The sequence below is a fragment of the Simochromis diagramma genome, unplaced genomic scaffold, assembly GCF_900408965.1.
Source record: "Simochromis diagramma unplaced genomic scaffold, fSimDia1.1 OVJJ01000466.1, whole genome shotgun sequence".
In the NCBI taxonomy this organism is placed as follows: Eukaryota; Metazoa; Chordata; class Actinopteri; order Cichliformes; family Cichlidae; genus Simochromis; species Simochromis diagramma.
In genome coordinates, this window is record NW_024387287.1 from 127,359 (window position 1) to 134,306 (window position 6,948).

Sequence of the window (6,948 nt, forward strand, 5' to 3'; positions counted from 1 at the left end):
TGAGTAACTCTGACCTGCAGGATTCAGGAGTGAAGCGTCTGTCTGCTGGACTAAAGAGTTCACAGTGTGCAGTGGAAACTCTCAGGTCAGGATTCAAACTTTTCCACAGATTATCATTTGAAATGTGAATTATGTTATTGTATAAACTAGAGATGGACCGATCCGATATTACGTATCGGTATCGGTCCGAAACTGACCTAAATTACTGGATCGGATATCGGAGAAAAATAAAAAATGTAATCCGATCCATTAAATATCACGAAAGCACCTCACAAAACTTGCAACTCGCCGTAACTCGCCTCAGAACGTTAGCAGTCGGAGCAGTATGCATCACGTGATAGAGCGGCTGTGGCATGCGGGACCTGTCGGTGGTCTGGATAGCATTTGGAGCTTCGCTAGCAACCCGGCATTTCATCTCCGACAAAGTTATCCCCGAGAGAAGTAAAGCAAGTGTGTAAGTCCATATCTGAATGTTTGTAAAGCATTCCCACGTTAAGCTTAACAAGCGACTGCCTCTCGCTCTCCGGCTGCTACTTCAATCGTGAAACTGCTTAAATGATCAGCTGATCGGCTTTTCTGTCGCGAGTCCGTCTCTCTTGTTTGTTTTTGGCCCACTTTGCACTACTTTTTTTTGTATACAGGTATAACAGAATAGCTTTAGTGTAGTTGTTCTTTTAAACTTGAGTATGAACTTGCAGACTTGCAAAATGCAGCAAGATATTTAAAAAAAACAGTTTTGTTGATTAAAAAACACTATATCGGATTCATATCGGTATCGGCAGATATCCAAATTTATGATATCGGTATCGGACATAAAAAAGTGGTATCGTGCCATCTCTAGTATAAACAGGTAACCTTGCATCCACTAAATCTCCTTGCTTGGTTTCTGTCTATTTATATTCTGTCTGTATTATGAAATGTGTTACAGTAGATTCATTACAGTTTGATTTAAAGAATATTAGACTCCTAACATAAGCTGTGTGCATAAAGAATAATACTCAGACTTTTATTTTTTATTGTTTGACACAAGGTTTAAAAGTGAATGTCCACATTTTAATTGCACTTTAACTGCAGGAAATGTTATTGAGCTAATACTGATTTAGTTGTTATCTTTGGTGAGGAAAGGTTGGAGGTAGGATGAGCTCAGTTAGGCCTAAAGATGCTCTTATCCCCATAATCTGTGTAACTTTCGCCCACATCCTGCACCACACACACACATCCAAGGTCAGACTCTTTACAAAGTGAGGCTGCTATTAGAATCACTGGTATTCTATTTTCTGATTCATTATAGTGGTAAACTTCAACATATTCATCTTTGTTTTATTTCTATTCAACATGCCAGTATTGAGACACTGAGCATAATGATGAGTTTGAGGTGTTTGTGTAGCTGTGTTAACATCACTCAACACTCTCGCCACATTTGTTAACAATTGTCTCAACAAATGTGTTTTTCCTCGTTCTTTGTTATCCAGCTGAGGCTTTGGGTATAAATGTGTCATAAACAGGATAAAGCAGTGCAGGTTCAGTGTAATCAAACCTCAGACTGAGTTCAAAATCATCACCTGTCCCAGATACCACATCAGCACCAGAACCATGATGTGTTTACTCACATTTAAAAAGGTGGAGGTCAGTGTGAATGGACTGTTGTCATTGGTCTGAATGTGCCTCTATAAACATGTGCTCTTCATTATTGATGTTTTCCTTATGAACAGAAAATGAGACTTAATAAAATCCTTCTGACTGTTGTTGTAGCAGGTTGGGTCCTGGGTTTGAGTCCCCCACTGTTCTACAGTGGCTTCTAGTTTTGTTTCACAGTGTGTAGAACAACAAATAAAACCAAATCCCAAAAAGCTTCAAGTCAAAAAAACACATCAAACTTTGATGGTTTTTTCCCAAGGATGAGGAAGCAGACTCGGCCCCAAACAGCTGGATATATGGATGGTTACCACAGCAACCACAGCAGTGTGCTCTCAGTATATTTAGTTGTATAAAGGTGTTTGTGGTGTGTTGCACTGAATAACTAAGCAGCTGAAACAGCCTCATGTATGTTGACACAGGGAGAAAAGAGTGTGAGAACACTGTTCACAGCAGTCACAGCTCGCTGCCTTCAGCAGTGTCTTCCTTCCTTCTTTGGATGTCACTGATATCATCTTCTGCTCTCACACTGACCTACCTGTTGGAGCTAACATGCTAACATGGCTAACAGCAGCATCACTACATGTAGTCTTTAGTGATGGAAACTGGAACAAAAGAAGTCAGTGATGCTGGAATAAGCCTCTCCACAGTAACACTAATAGTCACTATCATGACTCTTTGATGATATTCTGTGAAACACTGACAGACAAAAGTGTTGGACAAATCTGAACAAGTCTACTTGTTATACACGACTGTCCATAATTTTGATGGACACATGTTTTGGAGAAACGCCCTCCCTCCTGCTGCTCAGTTCACTCCGCTGTTCCACTCATGGTTGTTCATTATACAATACAATACAATACAATACAACTTTATATATGTAGCACATTTAAAACCTAAGGTATTTCACAACAAGGTTAAAACATAAAAGATAAAAGGCTATAACAGAGTACAAAAACCCAAAAAGGTACAGACAAAATAAGAAATGAAACATTAGAGTATAGTTTAGATAAAATTACAGGGTATTCATAAATATAAGGTGGAGGTATTTATACAGTGGGACATTAGTAGAAGATAAGTAACATATAAATATAGGGGATGTGCACTAACTGAAAACGCTTGGTCAAACAGGTTTTTAACTGAGATTTAAATTAATAGATGGAGTCAAATAGCAGCATGAAGATTGTTCCAAAAGCACGGTCACCTCTGGTCTTTAGCCAGGATCTAGGCTGCACTAAGAGTCATTGTCCTGATGATCTTAGGCCTCTCCTAGGGGTATATGGAGTTCAGTGAGGTAGCACGGTGCAGTATTGTTTATCATTTTAAAGGTAAGCAACAGAATTTTAAACTCAATTCAGCATTTGACAGGGTGCCAATGCAGGTCAGCGAGGACTGGGTTAATAGAGGCAAACCTTGCGGTTCCAGTCAGAAGGCGTGCCGCACCGTTCTGGACAAGCTGCGATCTATGAAGAAGGGTGGACTGGAGAACAAAGTAAAGGGAATTACAGTAGTCTAATCTAGGGGTCACAAAAGCATGGATTAGTTTCTCAAGGTCCTTGTGCGGTACGTAGTGCTAGGCCTTTGAAATTTGACCCAATTGGTAGAAACTAGGTTTAACTACAGAGGATACTTGTTTGTCAAACTTAAAGGAGCTGTCAAAGAGAACACCTACGTTGCTAACAGTGCCAGAAAGAAAGGTGCCAATGTGTCCAAGAGTATCAGCAAATTGGCCCTGTGAAATATGGTTGTCGAACAGCACGATTTCTGTTTTCTTCTTGTTCAATATAAGAGAGTTATCAGAGAGTCAATCTTTGACCTCTCTCAAACACTCTAGCAGACAGTGCAATGACAACGAAATGTCATTAGTCAGCCTGTCAACCTGTTTTATTTTGGTAAGTATGCTCTCTGGTGTCAGGCATTGTCTGGATGAGTTTCAGCTGTGTCACATGCCCCTCCTGTGTTGACCTCAGGTGTATAAGTGGCTCTGTCCTTCCCTCAGTCTTTATGTCAGTGTCAGTTTCTCCTCCTCATGTGCTGCCAGCCTCTTTTAGATTCTCTTTAGTTTGTTCCTCGTGTCCTTTCGTTCCTCAGTTTAAGACACCAAACTCATCAAAGGTTCAGTCTGCCTCCTGAAACACTCCCATTCATGTCATGAGACCAATACAAGATGTCCTTGGCAGCACAAACACTGTTTTAAAAGCAGCGATGGGCAAAGCCAGGCTTCGTCAAACTGAAACACTGGAAGCATTTGTGCCATCTTGAAGATGCTGTTCTGTGAAACGGGGACACAGACGAGCCCAGCACAGTTCACAACACAACTACAGACACACAATACATCAGTTTAGTCAAACATAACAGACTGCTGTGTTTACTGTAATAGGCACACAGGTTTACAGCTGTTTGTTGGCCTCTGCTTTCTTCTCCCCTCTTTTCACTCCTGATGCTTTTATATGTCACTACTGCGTGTCCTTAACTTTTGTCTTCTCTCTCCTTAGTTTGTGTTTTGTTCTTGTCTCTCTGAGCTCATCTCTTCTCTTTCCCCTCACCCTGCAACCAGTCATGGTAGATGCTCCTCCTGGAGCCTGTTTTCACTGGGAGGATCTTTGTGTCAAAGGGAGTTCTTCTTCCCACCATCACCAAGTGCTGCTCACAGTGGATTGTCTGATTGTTGGGGCTTTCACTCTGATATTGGAGGCTGTTACCTTACACTGTGGATGTAAATGAATAGATGTTATTATATGTGACAAACAGAAAGTGATTGTTGACAGATGGATTGTTGTTTTGTGTGTCTGCAGTCTGTCAGGCTGTATGATCACAGAGGAAGGCTGTACTTCTCTGGCCTCAGCTCTGACCTCCAACCCCTCCCGTCTGAGAGAGCTGGACCTGAGCTACAATCATCCAGGTGGGTCAGGAATGAAGCGGCTGGATGATGGACAGAAGGATCCAGGCTGGAGACTGGAAACTCTCAGGTATGAAGAATGTCTGATAGAGGAGGAAGAACTGGAAACATTTCCTGTGTCCTTCACTCACTTCCTGTTTATTTCCTGCAGATGAGACGTGAACAATCACACATTTTCAGGGACAGACACACTAGTCTAGCTGGATAGTACATGGATATTTATGTAGGGGCTCTCCAAGGAGTCTGTTTGCAGTAACATTAGTCGTAACTGGCTAACTTTTTATTCATCATCTGGATAGATCTCTATGTTTAATGGTGCAGTTGTTTTAAGGAAACTCCTCTTCCTCTCTTTCAACCTGATTCAGATCAGGTCTCTGTACAGAGACAGACCTAGCCTGTTAAGCCGTAAAAGGTCTTTCTGAGCTTCCTCATGTTTTTTGGTCTTTTTTGTGACTGGATCAGTGAAATGTGGTTGGAGTGTGGTGAAACGTAGTATTTTGGAATCGGTGATAGGGGCATAAGAAGCTAGAACACATTTGACCTAGCTTACCACAAACACTGGAAGAAGAAAAGAAACTGTTGGCCTAGCTTGATCAAAAGAGTTAAATCATTATTAAAGTTTAATAACCAGAACTGTGGTTAAAATCCACAGAGAAATGATAAGTCATGCTAAAAATTGAATTAAAAGTAGACTTAAATAAAGAAGCACTGTTGCATGTGAGATGAAAAAAATCCAGCTGTAGTTGAGCAGTAATAAACCCTTCATGTTCCAGCTGTGCCAGTGTGGCTTCAAAGTGAGGGCGTCTGATTTTGTTAGACACCTGTTTCTATGACTCCTCTCTTCTTCTGTCCCTCCCTTGGCTCCTCTGCTCACATCTCTGGTGGGCGGAGCTAAGATGTGAGGAGAGCAGTGGAGGATGTATAAAGTGAGAAATGAGAAAGGGTTACAGACTGAAAAGCTTGATGACCTTAGGCAGGACTGTGGGACAGATAGTAAATGTATCATGTTTTAATTAAGCGAGCGAGATGAAGAATGATGGTGGAGATGTCTTTTCAGATAAAGACTGTAATGAATTTTTAAAATTTTTTCAAGATAAGATTAGTTGCCTAAGAGGTAACATAACTCCCTCAGGTAACCCCACCAACCATGATCATCCACACTCCATAATTATGGAATCTTTCCTCCCAGTTTCTTTAGAGGATTTATTGGAAACACTGACTCAATTGAATCCTTCAACGAGTTTAGCTGATGTCTTACCTACTCATCTATTTTGTAAAGTTTTTGAGACCATCGGGCCCTCTGTGGTCACGCTGATAAACCATTCATTGCTATCTGGCTCTGTCCCCAGGTGCTTTAAACAGGGGGTTATTCAACCTCTGCTGAAAAAGCCTAACCTGGATCCAACACTTCAGTCAAGCTACAGGCCCATCTCAAAACTTCCTTTTATCTCTAAAATCTTAGAAAAAGTTGTTTGGCTACAAGTAAAGAAAGCGCTGGAGAAGCATAACATTCTTGATAAATTCCAATCGGGTTTTAGAAAGTTACACTCTACAGAAACAGCTCTGCTGAAAGTCACAAATGACCTCTTGATGGCTGCAGACAGGGGTGATTGCTCAGTCCTGGTTCTTCTGGACCTTAGTTCAGCCTTTGATACCGTTGACCATCAGATCTTAATCCATCGCTTAAATTGCATGGTAGGGATATCTGGATCTGTTCTAAAGTGGTTCACCTCATTTCTGGAAGATAGGACGCTTTTAGTTTCAGTGGGAAACTTCCAATCAGACGTGGCGAAGTTCCTATGTGGAGTTCCACAAGGTTCGGTTTTAAGCCCCCTGTTATTTTCACTATATATTCTTCCCTTAGGCCGGATCATTAGCGGTTTCAAAAATATTTCTTATCATTTGTATGCAGACGACATCCAATTATACATTTCTTTTAATCTTGGGAATTAGACAAGCTATCCACTCTTATGGACTGTCTTAAGGAAATTAATCTTTGGATGACAAACAATTTCCTGCAACTGAACGCAGATAAGACCGAGTGCTTAATCCTTGCCCCAGAGAATATCAAGCCTCAAATTAGTCAACATCTGGGTGCTTTTTCATCGACGATAAAAGCCACTGCTCGGAATCTTGGGATAATTTTTGACCAATCTTTGTCCTTTGATGTTCATATTAATCCATGACCCGTTTCCTGCTTTTTCCACTTAAGAAATATTGCCAAACTCAGGACTATTGTCTCCACAACCGAACTGCAGATGCTTGTCCACACCTTTATTTCCTCCCGGCTAGACTATTGTATGCACTTTTCCTCCTGTGTATCTAAGGCATCGCTAAATCGGCTCCAAGCGGTTCAAAATGCTGCAGCAAGGCTTTAACCCACAGCAATAAATTTTCCCATATCATCTCTATAC